Source organism: Rhincodon typus, chromosome 19 (genome assembly GCF_021869965.1).
Source record: "Rhincodon typus isolate 14 chromosome 19, sRhiTyp1.1, whole genome shotgun sequence".
Lineage (NCBI taxonomy): Eukaryota > Metazoa > Chordata > Chondrichthyes > Orectolobiformes > Rhincodontidae > Rhincodon > Rhincodon typus.
Window position 1 is genome coordinate 2,255,656 of NC_063350.1, and position 17,731 is coordinate 2,273,386.

Sequence of the window (17,731 nt, forward strand, 5' to 3'; positions counted from 1 at the left end):
CGCACTGTCGGAGGGTCAGTGCCGAGGAAGTGCCGCACTGTCGGAGGTCAGTGCTGAGGGAGCGCCGCACTGTTGGAGGGTCAGTGCTGAGGGAGTGCCGCACTGTCGGAGGTCAGTGCTGAGGGAGCGCCGCACTGTCGGAGGGTCAGTGCTGAGGGAGTGCCGCACTGTTGGAGTCTTGCAGCAGTAGCCTATGTCTGTGAGGTAGCTGTTCTAATCTTGGCACTTGCAGGGTTGTAGCAGGGTTGACAGAGCTGTGTTTATTGGCGTTGGGTGGTCTGCCTGGTTTTATTCCTTTCAAACTTTATTGCAATTTGATGCAGAGTAGGTGTTGTTCTTGACCATTTCAGATGGCAGCTAAGTTACATTGCTGTGGGTCTGCAGTCACATGTTGGCCTGGTTTGTACTATAGAAGCTTAAAGGACATTAGTGAACCAGATGTGCTTTTATTACAATTGACAATTGTCATCATTAAACTTTTAATTCAAATTCCACATTTAGCTGTGGTAGGACTTAAACCTGGTTCCCCAGAGCATTAGCTCGGTCTGTGGATTACTAATCCATGAAAATACCAGTAGGCCAGGAGATCCCCATGACATCAACTCGTTGTTCTGTGTTTGAATGTGTGTTAGAATTCACACTAATTTTTCATTTTCATTATTTATATTTTTATTCTTTTATCAATTTTGAATTGTAAGCTGGAAATGACGGCTACGTTCTAGGACAGTTTGTGGTGAGAAGAAAAGAACAAACTAAAGAAATTTTGTTTGTTTGTGGAGCCAGGCCTAGATGCTAATTTCAGGCTGTGGCTTAATTAAAAAGATTCTAACAAACACAGTGATGCCCAGGAAGAACATTGTGCTTAAACAGATAGCAGAAGCTAGCTTTTAATGAGGTCCATACCTGGGAATTGGTTCTGGCAAGTCTGAATGAAGCCCTAAGATGGTAGCTGTTTCATGGTAATTGAGGCTTTGGGTGGAGTCAATCAATCTATCAGGGCAGAACCAGAATTAAAGGGTTTTTTTGAACAATGTTTTCTGTGCGATAGTTCTGGGCTGCTGCTGAGACAGGGTGAAGATTTGGAAGCTCCCTGCTTAATCAGCTAGACCAGTTTCAGGAAACACAAACAGAAGAGAGCTGAGCCAGAGGTATTGCTGCCTTCACCTGGATCAACGTTTCAGGACAAACAGCCGGAGAATCCATATCTATAACTGTGAAACCCATTTACATAATCCGGCCACTTCCGTTATTTCCTTTTATTTATCGCTTAACTGTGTTTGTTTGTCTGTCTGTTTTTTGCGTGAGTGGGGAGCTGAAAGTAAATGTTTCAGGTTTAAAGCACAGAAATAAATTAACTTCTCATGTTGTTAAATCTTCTCTGTGCTAAAGGTAATGTGTATTTAATAAATTATTGTCTTTTGTTCAAGATGCAAAACTGGTGGCTGAAATTAATTATTTGCACAGTCTGGGATTTCTTATTCAAACGTCTGTTCAGGAACCATTGCAGTGACTATTTGGGGTCTTTGGTGGTTTAATTTTTACTGTGCTGTGGATACAGAGGGTATCCATAACTCCATAACCCAACCACGTTTTGGAAAATCAGGTCCCAACGCTGTGTTCCTCCTCCCAGCTTATGAGCAGAAATTGAAACATAAGGGGTAACAAGGTGCAGAGCTGGATGAACACAGCAGGCCAAGCAGCATCAGAGGAGCAGGAAAGCTGACGCTTCAGGCCTAGACCTAGGCCTAGATTCTCCAGCGTCTGCAGTTCCCACTTTCATTGAAACATAAGGGCCCAGTAAAGAAAGTAGGAAAGTGCTGGTCTGAGGCTTAGAATTGGTGGAGTAGTCCATTTTCAAGAACTCAGTGGTCAAGCTGGATGGGTATGTCACCGCCATCACAAACTTCATCAATAAGTGCATGGAAAAGTGCTGCCAAAGAAGTTAATCCCAGTGTTGGCCAACCGGAAGCCATGGATGAACAAGGAGACCCACTCCCTAGCGTGTGGTGTTCAAATCAGACGACCCTGACCTTTACAGATAATCCTGATACGACCCCCACAAGGCCATCAGGGATAGCAAGTGGCAATATTGGATCAAGCTAGAGACCCAAACTAACCACACGCACGCTGATCATTTGTGGCAAGATCTATGTGACATAACAAGGTACCTAACAAAGCAGGATAGAGTAGCAGACAAAAATCCCTCCCTCCCTGATGCGCTCAATGCTGTTTATGCTCAGTTTGAACAGAAGGTCAGTGAAACAGTGTCACCTGCCCCAACAGACTCGGGTGCACCTGTTCCCTCAGTCACCGCTGCAGAGGTCAGATCAGCCTTTTTGAGAGTGAACCCTCGGAAAGCAACTGGCCCAGATAGAGTCCCCAGCAGTACACTCAGATCCTGTGCACACCAGCTGGTAGGAGTATTCACTGACACCTTTAACCTCTCCTTGCTACAATCTGAAGTCCGCATCTGCTTCAAAATTGTTTAATTCATTAACGGGATGAGGATGTCGCTGGCTAGGCAGCATTTATTGTCCATCCCTAATTACCCAGAGGGCAGTTCAAAGTCAACCACATTGCTGTGGGTCTGGAGTCACATATAGGCCAGACCAGGTAAGGATGGTAGTTCCCTTCCCTAATGGACATTAGTGAACCAGATGGGTTTTCCCCAACAATTGGCAATGGATTCATGGTCATCGTTAGATTCTTAATTCCAGACATCTATTGAATTCAAATTCTACCATCTGCTGTGGTGGGATTTGAACACCAGAACATCATCTGGGTCTCTGGATTAACATCCCAGGAATAATACCACTAGGCCATCATCTCCCCCTGAAGAAGAGCATCATCATCCCAGTGTCAAAGGAAACACATGCAACATGCCTCAATGACTACTACCTGGTGGCTCTCACCTCCGTAATTATGAAGTGCTTTAAGAAGTTAGGCATAGCTCATATCAACTCCAGCCTCCGAGCTTGGCTTGATCCTTCGCAATTCGCCTACCGTCGCAATAGGTCCACAGCAGATACCATCTCCCTGCAGCACGTGGATAACAAAGATACCTATGTCAGATCCTGCTCTTTGACTACAAGATCTGCCTTCAATGCTATTATTCCAAACAAACTAATCTCCAAACTCCAACACCTAGGACTCTCCTCCACCCTCTGCAACTCGATCCTCGACTTCCTGACCCGCAGACCGCAATCAGTGAGGACAGGCAACAGCATCCCCTCCACAATAATCCTCAATTCTGTCATCCCACCACACTGTGTATTCAGCCCCTCACTGTACTCCCTGTACACTCATGAGTGTGGGGCCAAATTCTGTCCTCACTCTAACTACAAGTTCACAGATGACACCACCGTTATAAGCCAGATCTCAAACAATGATGAGACAGAATACAAGAAAGAGAAAGCGTGCTTGGCAGCATGGTGTATAGACAACAATCTCTCCCTCAGTGTCAGCAAAACAACAGAGTTGGTCATTGACTTCAGGAAGCAAGGTGGAGGGCACGCCCCTGTCTAAATCAATGGGGCTGAAGTGGAGATGGTCAAGAGCGTCAAGTACCTGAGGATGATTATCACCAACAATCTCTCCTGGTCCACCTACAGCAAAGTGAAAGTCAAGAAAGCACAACAACATCTCTACGTCCTCAGAAGGCTAAGGAAATTCAGCATGTCCAGAAAGAGCCTTCCCGATTTTTATAAATGAATCATAGAAAGCATTCCATCCTAATGCAACACAGCCTGGTATGGCAACTGCTCTGCCCAGGACTGTAAGAAATTACAGAGAGGTGTGAGCACTGCCCAGTCCATCATAAACCAGCCTTTCATCCATTGACTCCACCTGTACTTCCCGCTGCTTCGAAAAGGCAGCCAACATCATTAAGGACCCCTCCCACCTCCCATCCCCCGGTTATACTCCCTTCTACCCTCTTCCATGGGAAGAACGAATTAAATGAACAAATGAAAAAGTACAGCACAGGAACAGGCCCTTTGCCCCTCCAAGCCTGTGCCAACTTAATCTAAAAACAAACCTGCCATTTTTCAATCCATATCCCTCTATTCCCTCCCTATTTATGTACCCATCTAGGTGTCTCTTAAATGTCTTCAATGTGCCCGCTTCTGCCACCTCTTCTGGCAATGCGTTCCAGACTCCTACCACTCTCTGCGTGAAAAACTTCCCTCCTACATTTACCTTAAACTTTCCCCCTCTCACCTTGAACCTGTGCCCCCTTGTAATTGAAACTTCAACCCTGGGAAAAAACCTTTGACTATCCACCCTATCTATGCCTCTCATAATTTTGTAGACCTCTATCAGATCTCCTCTCAGCCACTGTCTTTCCAGTGAAAACAATCGTAGTCTTTTTAACTTTTCCTGCAAGACCGGGCAACATCCTGGTGAACCTTCTCTGCACTCTCTCCAAAGCTTCCACGTCCTCCTGGTAACATGGTGACCAAAACTGCACACAGTACTCCAAATGTAGCCTAAGAAGGGTTTTATATCGCTGCAACATGGTTTGTCAACTCTTGTACTCCATGCTCCAGCTGATGAAGGCAACATGCCATGTGCCTTCTTAATCACCTTGGCCACCTGCGTTGCCACTTTCAGGAAACTGTGGACCTGCAGACCCAGATCCATCTGAATGTTAATGTTGCTAAGGGTTCTGCCATTTACAGTATAATTCACACCTAAATTTGATTCTCCAAAATGCATCACCTCACATTTGTCTGGATCAAACTCCATTTGCCATTTCTGTGGCAAGTCACCAATCTATCTATATCCTGTTGTATCCTTTCACAATCGTCGGCATTATCAGCAACTCCATCAATCTATGTGTCATCAGCAAACTTGCTTATCGGACCACCCACATTTTCCTCCAGATCATTTATATATACTACAAACAACAGAGGACCTAAGACTGACCCCTGTGGAACACCACTATATACCGGTCTCCATTCTGAAAAACGCCCTTCCACTGCTACCCTCTGCCTTCTATGACCAAGCCAGTTTTCTGTCCATCGAGCCAGCCCACCCCGAATCCCTTGTGATTTTAGTTTTTCTACCAACCTTACATGTGGGACTTTATCAAATTCCTTCCTAAAGTCCATATAAACTACATCCACAGCCATTCTCTCAACAATTATCTGCATTGCCTTTTTGAAAAATTCAAAAAGGTTGGTGAGGCATGACGTTCCCTGGACAAAACCATGCTGCCTGTCACTAACTAGTCCATTTTTCTCCAAATGCACATCTATCTTGTCCTTCAGTATCTTCTCCAAGAGCTTCCCCACTATAAACGTCAAGCTCACCGGCCTATAGTTTCCTGGATTATCTCTGTAAGCTTTCTTAAATAAGGGAACAACATTCTCTAATCTCCAGTCCTCTGGAACTTCACCTGTGGTCAACATGGATGTGAAGCTCTCTGCCAATGCCCTAGCTATTTCCTCTCTTGCCTCTGAGTAACCTGGGGTAGATCCCATCTGGCCCTGGGGACTTGTCTATGTTAATGCAATTTAGGATTCCAAAAACTTCCTCTTTCAATATGTTGACATTCTCTAGAGTATTCACACACTCATCCCTGACCTCAACATCAGTCATGTCCTTCTCCTTGGTGAATACTGATACAAAGCATTCATTCAGGATCTCCCCCACTTCCTGTGGCTCTACGTATAACTTCCCTCCTTCGTCCTTAAGTGGGCCTACTCTTTCCCTTGTTACTCTCTTTCTCCTAACATATGCATAAAAAGCCTTGGGATTCTCCCTGACCCTGTTTGCTAAAGACATTTCATGGCCCCTTTTTGCCTTCCTAATTGCGCATTTAAGTTCCTTCCCTATTTCTTGTAACTTCTCCAGGGTTTTGTTAGTTTGTAGTTGCCTAACTTGTCAACTGCTTCCCTTTTTCTTTTGACTAACCTTACAGTTTCCATTTTCATCCATGGTTCCTGAATCCTGCTGTTCCAATCCTTTACTTTTGCAGGGACATGCATGCCCTGCACTTTAATCAATGGTTTTTAAAAGCCTCCCACATACCAGAGGTAGATTTGCCCTCAAATAACTGCTTCCAACCCACATTCCCCAGTTGCTGTCTAATTTGGGTGTAATTGGCCTTTGCCCAATTAAACACCCTCACCCGAGGGCCACTTGTGTCCTTTTCCATGACTACTCGAAATCTTATGGAGAAGATACTAAAGCACATGTCCCAACAGATTCAAGAACAGCTTCTTCCCAGCTGTTTTAGACTTCTGAATGGACCTCTCAAATATCAAAGTTAATGTTGCTCTCGCTCTTTGTGCACCTTTTCTGCAGCCATAACATCGCATTCCCTGCTCTGTTCTATTACCCTAATGTATTGTGTATGGCACCACCTGCCTGCACTGCATGCAAAACAAAATGTTTCACTGTACCCAGGCACATGTGATAATAATAAATCAAATCAAATCAACAGAAGTCTGCTTTGGTTCTACTGTCTGTCTCCATGTTGGAATGGAGGATGGAAAATTCCACTTGGTCACATACCAAGAGCAGGTTACTTTCCAGTTTGAGTGTAGTGAGGATGGCTGATTTTCATAGAATCCCTACAGTGTGGAAACAGGCCTCTCAGCCTAAAAAGTCCACACTGACTCCCAGACCTATCCCCCTATAACCCACCTAATCTACACATCCCTGAACACTATGGGCGATTTAGCATGGCCAATCCACCTAGCGTGCACATCTTTGAACTGTGGGAGGAAACCGGAACACCTGGAGGAAACCCACGCAGACACGGGGAGAATGTGAAAACTCCACACAGACAATCACCTGAGGGTGGAATCAAACCCGGGTCCCTTGTCCTGTGAGGCAGCAGTGCTAACCACTGTGCCACCGTGCTGCCCTACTTTCCAGCAGGTTTCTGAAGGACTCTGACATACTGCCTTGTAAATCCACGTTGGTTGTGAAATGATGTTGTGGAGATGCTCAACCCAATATTCAGCGATAACCGCGTGGAAATGCTCAGCACCACAGTGACCTCAGAAAGGAGCTGTGAATCGAGAAGGAGCGTATTTCATTGTTGGTGACGTCCTCACAGAATCAGGCCTCACAGAACGCCTGAGTCATTTCTCCACGAAAGCCAAGAGGAGGTGTGTAACTATACGTTTAAATATTCCATCAGCTTTGGAAACATGACTTCGGGTAACCCTCCTCCTCCTCTTCCTCCTGCCAAAGTCAGTGCCAAAAATGACACAGGGCAAGATTTATTGCTCTTTTGGAATGAAATTTGAAGAAATCGAAACTTTGGGCAATTCAAGGAGGAGCGGGGTTTTTACCATGTGACCTTTTCTAATGTAAAGGTCAAAAATGGAATTCTGCTTTGCTTGAGTTAGTGTTTGCAAAAGCTCAAGTGACCTTTGGAAATGCAGAGCTGTTGTGAGAGACTTACTTTCAGTAGACAACCCAGTGTTAGGGACTTTGGACTGCAGGTTGCCTGGTAACAAGTTTTGAACGATTAATTTTGCCGCAGACTGGAAAGTGGCTCAGGTGAAAAGAGACCTCCAAAAAAGTCTGCAGCAAAGACAGGCCTCTTTTTCTCACCTGGAAAAGAAAACATAGCCTTTAGTCTTGTAGAAGTTTGCAATGTAGCAATTCTCCCTACCTCCCCCCCATTCACCCTCTCTCTCTCTGGGAATTAAAGATAATGCTCAAATACTCAGAAAACAGAACTGACAAATCATTAAAAGGCCTGGGTCTAACTGACCGGCCACCTCAATGGATAATTTTCCATCCCCCGCTGTGCCTGACGGCAATATGATCCTGTTGGTGGAAACTAAACAAAGTGTGAGAGAGTTATCTCATTCCACCCATATGGGTTGTACTCTTACTACATACTCTTTCTTTACCTATTTTCTTCCTACATGTGATAACTCTCCCTTCTTGTCAGAATGTGTGCCTGTGTGGGTTTAAAGGGGATATAGTTTAAGTTTGCGCAGTAAGAGTTAATTACCAATTTTACCACTTGTTGTAGATTACACATGATCACAATAAATAGGAATTTGTGACTATTGATGAAACCTGTGAGATCTATTGCCCTAAATAACAGTTAAAGGCCCTCTGGAAATACAGTATTGTGACCCTGGACATGGAGGACCGGGTTCAAATCCCACCTGCTTCAGAGATCTGTAATAACACCTCTGAGCAGGTTGATTAGACAAACAGGTTAAATTAGAAAAAAGCAAAGCAATTAACATCTTTGTGATTTACAGTTTAGGAATACTTTGTGTGCCTTGATTACCAAGACCGTCCCCCTCCCCCATCAGATTTAGAACATCATGGAGAAAACAGGGGAACTGTGAGCTCCCCATGCTCCAGGGTAATTCAAAAATGCACAAGACCTGAACCTGCTCCTTATGTTTGTGGAGAACAAGTCCCTGTGTGAAGCAAAGAGAGGGTGGCTGATCCTGTGTGTCCTTTACAGAGAAACAAAGAAACTAGGAACAGGCGTAGGCCATTCAGCCCTTTGAGCCTGCTCCATCATTCATTACGATCATGATTCATCCCCCCTCTCAGTGCCATATTTTCACTTTCTCCTCATACCCTGATGCCTTTGGAATATTTATACATCCATTCAGAAGAAAATGAAGGTTTTTCTATATTCTACATAATTTCCTCGTAGGGTTAAGGAATGTGCGTTTGTGTACAGGGCCCCGGATGGCCACTGCAATCCAACAGGCTACTCCTAGGAACAGCCCGGGGAAGGTGGGAACTGAGTTATGAATTTTGACTGATATATCTCTTTTCAGGTTTGAGACCCACTGAGGTTAATTACAGGTTTCCATCTCAATGTCTTCGCTGAGCACAGAGCAGGCATAGCCCTTAGGAGATTTCTGTTTGTGTAGCTGACTGCTATTCCTTTCAACATCATTCCATCCATAGAGGGCTTTGAGGTTTCTTAGTTTTATGAAAGTTGTTGTGGAAATGTACATTCTTCTGGTAAGAGTTAGCTTGTGTGTTAATGTTTTGGGCTAGATGTTTTACACTGAGTTTTAGTTGAATGATTGGGTAGTGATAGGAAGAATAGGTGGGATAGTTGACTGTATGAGCCAGTTGCATTAGCCACATTAAGAAGATTCAGTAGTTAGCTGATTGGGACTCCTTTCTCTCAAAATGGGAAGGTTAATGGGTGAACCTGATAGAGATTTTTAAAATGATGAAAGGGTTTGATAGAGTTGATATAGAAATAATGTACTACTTGTGAGGGATACCCTGAACCAGGGACTAAAAGTAGGAAGAATAGCACTAATCAATCTTTACCCAGAGGTGGGGGAATGTGGAAGTCGCTCCCACAGGGACAGGTGAATAACATCGATGGTTTTAAGGGAGAGCTGGGGAAACACAAGGGATAACCAAACAAAACGAGATGCTGTTAGGGTGGGAGGAGGCTCACATCAAACATATACAGTCAGTTAGATTGATTCAGCTGCTCCTGTTTTGTAAATTGTGCATCTTTCTATAATTTCACTTACGTCAATCATTCCGTGTGGGTTAAAAACCGAAAGAACTGCGGATGCTGTAAATCAGAAACGAAAGCCGAAGTTGCTGGGAAAGCTCAGCAGGTCTGGCAGCATCTGTGAAGAAAACATCAGAGTTAATGTTTCGGGTCCGGTGACCTTTCCTGAGAATGTTTGCAGTTTATTAATTCCCTCATGAGACGACATTAATAAATATCACTGAGAATATTGGAAATACCACTTCATCGGGGCTAACCTTCCCTGAATGATTCAGACCGACATCTCCTTGTTCTTCCCAAGTTCTCGCCATGTCATTTGTGTCAGATTAGAAGTTAATAATTCACTTTCTCTCAGATGGTCAGTTTAAGGCCTGCCAGTGCTGTGGAGTGTCACAGGTATTGATGGAGACTGGAAGGTCATGTGTAAGCAACGTTACAAATCCAGCAAGCACAGGTCTCATTTTCATTTTTAGATTAGACCCGCACACCACATCTTGTGATTTAAGGGAAACTGGCATGGTGCAGTGACAATTCAGACTCAGTGCGATCATGTGAAATTTGTCAGAGTGAATCAGCAATTTGGGTTCCACCACTCACCCCCCCAGCTAACCTCAATGGAAATCTGAAAGTAGAAAGAAAGCGAGAAAGAGAATGTTACAGCCTTCTCAAGACAACTCAGAGATGGACAATAAACGTAAGCAATATCAACAACACCAGTATTCAGTGAGCAAATATGAAAACGTGAAACAATTTGATCCACTGTCAATATTTCCCAGTACCATGGAGTTAAAAGCAACTCTGTACCTTGGTAATAGAATCTAACCATGGAAATCCTAGGCTTCTCATGGCAGCTTGGTAAAGGAAAAGGTTAGTTTCAGTTGTTGGTGTTACACTCAATTACATGACAGCAAAACCAGGTCACTGAAATAGGCCATTCAGCCTGACTGTCTATGCTAGTCTGTATATACCATATTCACCTAAACAAACTCCTTATGCTCTGTTCCCGACCTCTCCTTTCCTTTCCCCTTCATAGATTTCTTTCCTTATTCCTTCATGAGGTATAGGCATCTCCAGCTTGGACTCTAAGTATTTGTTGACTCTAACTGAGTGCTTTGCTATGCTCGGGGTCTGGGCCAAGTAGACAGGGAGAAGCTGTCCCCATTTATGAAATGATCGAGGAGAGAGCAATGTTAAAGGAATTTGAAAATAAAGTAAATGCAAGAAGAGTAAAAAAGACACTTCTGTGCAGTGATTAGTTTGGATGTGGAATGCACTGCCTGGAAATGTGGTGGAGTCAGGTTTAATTAAGGCATTCAAGAGGGGGATGGGATGGTTATTTAAATAGGAACAACGGCAAAGGTTATAGGGAAAAGGCAGGTGAGTAGCACTAAGTCACAATCATGCTCATTTAGAGAGCCAGCACAGTCACAATGGGCCAAATGGCCTCCTTCTATACCAGCCCAATTCTCTGATTACAGAAAGCAGTTAAAGCTGATGCCCATTACTGTGGGTCTACAGTCACATGTAGGCCAGACCAGGTGAGGACAGCAGATTTTCTTCCCTAAAGGATGAATCAATCTTTCCACTCAATACATCAACGCTCTCTGCTTCCACCACCTCACGTAGCAGTGTTTTATTCAGTCATTCACAATGCCAGCATTTATCGTCCATCCCTAATTGACCAGAGGGCAGTTAAGAGTCAACCCAATTGCTGTGTCTGGAGTCACATGTAGACCAGACCAGGTAAGGATGGCTGATTCTCATTAGTGAACTGGTTGATTTTTTTTTCCCTTCTTCATTAACAATGGACAATGGTTAGACATCAATTGGCTCTTATCTCCAGATTTTCTTTCCACATTGAATTCAAATTCCACCATCCACCACAGAGGGATTTGAACCCAGGTCCCCACAACATTACCTGGGTCTCTGGATCAATAGTCTAGTGATAATACCATGGGGCCAACACCTCCCCATTCCATAGTCTTGCCAATCTCTTATATAAAGTAACTTCTCCTAAATGCAGTTAGTTTCCAACTTATGTTTACATCTGGACTGGCCCCTGTGAGGAAACAATTTGTCCACATCTGTCACATGGAATGCCTTTAGAGTTTATCTGAACTGTATCTTAGTAGGACAATGGGTCGGCACAACATCGTGGGCCAAAGGGCCTGTACTCTGCTGTACTGTTCTATGTTCTATGTTCTATATCTGATGTTCCTTTTACCAAATAGATGAATGCCAAGCCTGCTAAATTTTCCCTGTTAGTTGAATTGACTCAGTTGCAAGAATGTCATTGTAAATTTTCCCTGCACCTTCTCCAGGATTTCAATATCTCTTTTCTAGACTGAAGGCCCGGAAGCTTACACAGTGCTCCCACCAGCGTTGGGTATAAAATGGAAAAACACCTCTTTGTGCTTGGCTCCTGAAGTCACGTGGAGAAGTGAGAGATTCTCCTATTCCCACTTTCTGTTGGTCACTTTTTAACTGAATGTTGCTGCAGGTGATGGTTGGTTTTATTGGGTTACCCTCCATTTTTGTGTCAGGTCCTGGGAGAGAGTTGGTGCAAACCTGGAACTATCTCAACAGCTCGTCAATAGCTATCCTGTGACTATTTCATACCTTCATCATTGGAGCCATCGGATAAGGGAGAAACGTTTTCTAAAATTGTAATGTTTCACGTTGCAGTTATTCACAAAACATCAGGTTCGGTGTTTAACTGGGCAGCTCCAGGCAATGTGATCGATTTCAGCAAAGTCTAGTTTAGCTGTTGGTTCACCGCAGAGGGACAATGGTCTGAGCTGGAATCTCGAAACATTCCCTGAGCTGACCGACAGACCAGGATGTTGTTGATCGCATTGCTAATGGAACCCAATTAATTTTAATGACTTATTATCAGTGCTACAGTCGGAACATGTCAGCCACTGTCTCGACTGAAGTAAATTGTGCTCTTTTCAAACTCCTCAGCTGTTTTAACTCAATGTTAATCCAAATCATATTAGTGCTTATCCTATCTCTCAAACAAAAAATGTTATTTGCTTAAATTTAATCAGTAGCAATGGTTTCAAGTATCAGGAGACAGACCCTCCTGCCAGGGTAACACAACAACTTAAATACAGTTAGGAAAGCAAATACAATGTTAGCATTAATTTCAATAAGGCTACAATACAGGACCAGGGGTGTACTACAGAGGCTGTATAAGGCTCTGGTCAGACTGTGTTTGGAATATCGTGAGCAGTTTTGGGACCTGTATCTAAGGAACAATGTGGAGGGGGTTGAGCCAAAGTTTACAAGAATGATCTTGGGGATGAAGAGCTTGTCATATGAGGAGCGGTTGAGGACTCTGGGTCTGTACTCGATGGAGTTTAGAAGGATATGGGGGTAATCTGATTGAAACTTACAGAATACTGAGAGGCCTGGATACAGTGGACATGGAGAAGATGTTTCCACTAGTAGGAGAGACTAGGACCCGAGGGCACAACCTCAGAGTGAAGGGATGACCCTTTAGAACTGAGATGAGGAGGAATTTCTTCAGGAAGTGGGTGGTGAATCTGTGGAACTCATTGCCACAGAGGGCTGTGGAGGCCAAGTCATTGAGTGTGTTTAAGACAGAGATAGATAGGTTTTTAATTATTAAGGGAATCAAGGGTTACAGAGAGAAGCCAGGAGAGATGGGTTGAGAAATATATCAGCCATGGTCAAATATTCAGACTCAATAGACTGAATGGCCTAATTCTGCTCCTGTGTTTAGTGGTCTTATGCTTCAGTCAGGCAAACAGAGAGGATCTGGTGAAATTTCTTCAGCAAAGGACATGTCCTGGCCAACTTTTATCCATCTACCTGCATGAGTAATACTGCCAAACTGCTCAGAAATCACCATGCTAATTGTGGGAGCTTGCTGTGCACAAAGAGGCAGCCATGCTTTCCCCAATAAAAACACCCACATTTATATAGCACCTCGATGATCTCATGGCTGAGGGTTTGACAGCCAAATGAATACTTTTGAAGTGTAGGAGACACAGCAGCCAATATGTACACAGGAAGATGCCACAACTGAGATATCAGAATGACCAGATCATATGTTACAGTAATGTCGATTGAGGGTTAAATTTTGGCCCAGGGCACCAGCGACAAATCTCCTGGTCTTTATATAGTGGCTGGGAATTCTTTCACATTAATTTAATATACCACATAGAGCCTCAGTTTAATCATATAAACGCAAGAAAGCCCACTGTTGGTGCAGCGCTTCCTCAGCACTGACCCTCCGACAGTGCGGCGCTCCCTCAGCGCTGACCCTCCGACAGTGCGGCACTCCCTCAGCACTGACCCTCCGACAGTGCGGCGCTCCCTCAGCGCTGACCCTCCGACAGTGCGGCACTCCCTCAGCGCTGACCCTCCGACAGTGCGGCGCTCCCTCAGCACTGACCCTCCGACAGTTCTGCCATGCAACATTATTGCTGATTTTTGTGGTAAAATTGTGGAGGGGATTTGAATGAAGATCTCTTTGATTTAGAGCCAGCACACTAACGCATTGCCTGTGCTGATCAGCTCATGCAGACACATTACAAACTGGAAAATGCTCACGATAAAGTTTTTCACAATAACATTCTTCTGTGAGGTACTCTACCACGGTGATTGCCCTGTGTGCTTTCTCCACAATAACGAGACTCACTCTGTAAAAATATCCTGGAAAGCATCACTTTCGAGTCAGTGGTAAACATTAGCCCGAAGAATATTAACTCGTCTTGAGTTCCTGTTTGAACACATCGAGCTATAAATGAGCATGAAAACATAAAGAAAACCTTTTGTAAGGCAAATATTACCTTTTAATTGAGGTAACATAAATATTGGATGCAACAAATTAGATGAATGGATGAGAAAACATTCGGGGAAATGGATTTCTGCCAGCAGTGGTAAGCCATTAGCTGAAGCAGAGAGTGAGGTTGTTGCGGCTGTGATCATGTCCAGTGAAGCATAGCTAAATCTTTCTGACATCGTCTTGGTCAGGAGCTCGCTCTTACCCAGAGTCTGAGAGGCACTGCATTTATCACTGTACATAGTGACACGAACCAGCATTATTCAACACTTCAGTGATTCCATTGCTTTCCCTTCACATTCCTGGTATGTTTCCTTCCAATAGGTCACTGACCAGCTAACAACAGACAGCGTCTAATTCTCAGACGGTGATCACGAAATAACTTCACAGAGGCTGGTATCCTGTCACCAAGTCACCCTTTATTTACATGCGGAGAATCCTTGATCCAGCTCCCTCAGAGTGAACAGAAGCTCTGACACTCCTGTTTCTATCTGTCAGCCAGGGCTCCCTGATTGGACCAGGTTAACAGTCCTAATCAGGGAACTCTTATTCTAGGAGGTTCCCCTGGCTGACCTTGTTACAATCACTTCAGGCCCCTTAATGACAGAAATCCTAGCGTTGGAGGCAATCCAGAGAAGATTCACTGGATTGAAAGAACACAAAACAGTACAGAACAGGAGCAGGCTCTTCGGCCCACTATTATGTACTGACCACAATATCATTCTAAACTAATGCCATCTGCTAGCACGTAGTCCCTCTATTTCCTGCCTGTTCATGTCTGAATGCCTCTTAAACATTGCTGTCTTATCTGCTTCTACCACCTCCCTGGCAAAATGTTCCAGGCACTTACCACTCTCTGTGCCTCTCTTTAACCTTTCTCCAGCTCATCTTTAACCTCTGCTCCCTCATTTTTGACATTCCTGTCGTGGGAAAGACACTCTGACTATCCACCCTATCCATGCCTTTCATAATTTTATATATTTCAATCAGGTCGCCCCTCAGCCTCTTATGCTCTAGCAAAAACAATCCAAGTTTGTCCAACCTCTCCCTATAGCTAATATACTCCAAACCAGGAAACATCCTGGTAAACCTCTTCGGCACCCTCTCCAAAACCTCCCCATCCTTCCTATAGTGTGCCAACCAGAACTGCACACACTACTCCAAATGTGGCCGAACTAAAGTTTTATAAATCTGCAACATGACTTGCCAACTTTTATACTCAGTGCCCCGACCAAGGAAAGCAAACATGCCATGCACCTTCCTTACCACCTTATCCACTTGTGTAGTCACTTTCGGGGAGCTATGGACTTGAACCCCCAAATCCCTCTTTATATCAATGCCCCTAAGGTTTGTGTAATTTACGGTATCTTTTCCTTTTGCCTTTGACCTCTTAAAATGCATCACCTCACACTTGTCTGAATTAAACTCCATCTGCCATTTCTCTCTCCAACTTTCCAACTGATCAATATCCTGCTGTATCCTTTGACAACCTTCCTGACTATTCGCAACTCCACCAATTTCATGTTATCTGCAAACTTATGAATCAGAGCATCTACATTTTCATCTAAATCATTTACATATATTACAAACAACAGAGGTCCCAGCACTGACTCTTGCAGTACATCACTGGTCACAGACGTCTCATGGTAGATCCTGTATGACTTAATCTTCTGAATCAACTTACCATAAGGGATCTTGCCAAATGCAGGTACCAGGTATGGTATCTGACACCAGGTTTGGAGGGATTATGTTAAGAGGAGATGTGGTGTAGATTGGGCCTGTACTCTTTGGTATGTAAAAGAATGAGAGATGTTCTTATTGGAACGTATAAGATTCTTCGGGGGCTTGACAGGGTAGGCGTGGAAAGGTTGCTTCGCCTTTTGGGAGAGTCTAGGACCAGAGGGCATCATGTCAGAATAAGGATTGCATATTTAAGACGGAGGTGAGGAAAATTTCTTCTCTCAGAGGGTGGTGAATCTGGAATTCTTTCCAACAGAGGGCTGTTGAGGCTGAGTCATTAAGTACATTCCATAAGAACATAAGACCGTAAGGTATAGCAGCAGAATTAGGTCATTTGCCTCATTGAGTCTGCTCCACTATTTGATCATGGCTGATATATTTCTCAAACTCATTCTCCTGCTTTCTCCCTGTAATCCTTCATCCCTTTACTAATCAAGAACCTATCTATCTCTGTCTTAAATATGCTCAATGACTTGGCTTCCACAATCCACTGCAGCAATGAGTTCCATGGAGTCACCACTCTCTGGATGAAGAAGTTGCTCCTCACCACGTGTCTAAAGGGTCATCCCTTCACTCTGAGTCAGTTCCCTGGAGTCCCAGTCTCTCCTACTAGTAGAAACATCTTCTCCATGTACACTCTGTCCAGGCCTCTCAGAAATCTGGAAGTTTCACTCAGATCCCCCTCATCCTTCTAAACTCCATTGGATTAAGACACAGTGTCCTCAACCACTCCTCATATGGCAAGATCTTCATCCCTGTGGTCATTCCTGTGAACTTCCTCTGGTCACTGTCCAAGGCCAGCAGATCGTTCCTTCGGTATGGGACCCAAAACTGCTCATAATATTCCAAAAAACAAGGCTGAGATAGGCAGATTTTTAATCAGGAAGGGTTGGGGGGAAAGGCTGGAAAGTGGAGTCAACGATGATCAGATCAACCATGATCTCATTGAATGGAGGAGCAGAATTGATGGGCTGAATGGCCTGATTCTGCTGCTATATCCTATTGTCTTAATAGCCTTTAAGGTATTAGTTACCCTGTATGAAGAAGAATTTCCTAATGTCAGTCCTATACTTGCTTTTTCTCATTTTCAGGGAATATTTTTTGATTGCAGGAAATTGTAAGGTTACATTTTTGCCTCTTCTGCATTTGTTGGTAGACTTACTGGGTCTCTTCAAAATATTATGAGGCACAAATTCACCAACATTCTTATTCTTGCACCTTTGAAAGTTCATAATTAGTTTGTGGAATTTGAAGTCATCTTGCAAGGTTAGTGCACTAACCACTACACTAGCCATTCTCTTTAATATTTCTCACAACAGGAAAGTCAAAATGAAAGTCAATCCTTGTAGTGGTCTGCTTCTAGTGAGTTGGGAATGGACCAAGGTTGAATAAACTCATGCAATGTCCATTGGACAAAGATATTCATGCTTCCATTCCCTAGTTTAGGCTGAACATGAAACTGAGAGGAGAGAATTTTATAGTCATTCACATGTCACTGAGTCTGTTACTAAAGTACCGAGAGTGTTATGTTTTGTGCAATTGCCCAAGTTTAATTTAAAGGCTCAAACTCAGAAATTGCTGGAGAAATTCAACAGGTCAGCTAGCATCTGTGGAGAGAAAGCAGAGCTAACATTTTGAGTCTTGTCACTCTTTTCTTTCTGAAGAAGGATCACTGGGCCTGAAACGTTAACTCT

At 43.8% G+C, this 17,731-nt stretch overlaps 1 protein-coding gene across 1 annotated transcript in view; it reads left to right on the forward strand.

The window, feature by feature from the left end:
• Positions 1-17,731, forward strand: part of LOC109938920 (TOX high mobility group box family member 2) — a 283,863-nt gene that overhangs the window by 56,515 nt on the left and 209,617 nt on the right. The gene's annotated exons all lie outside the window — the stretch shown is intronic.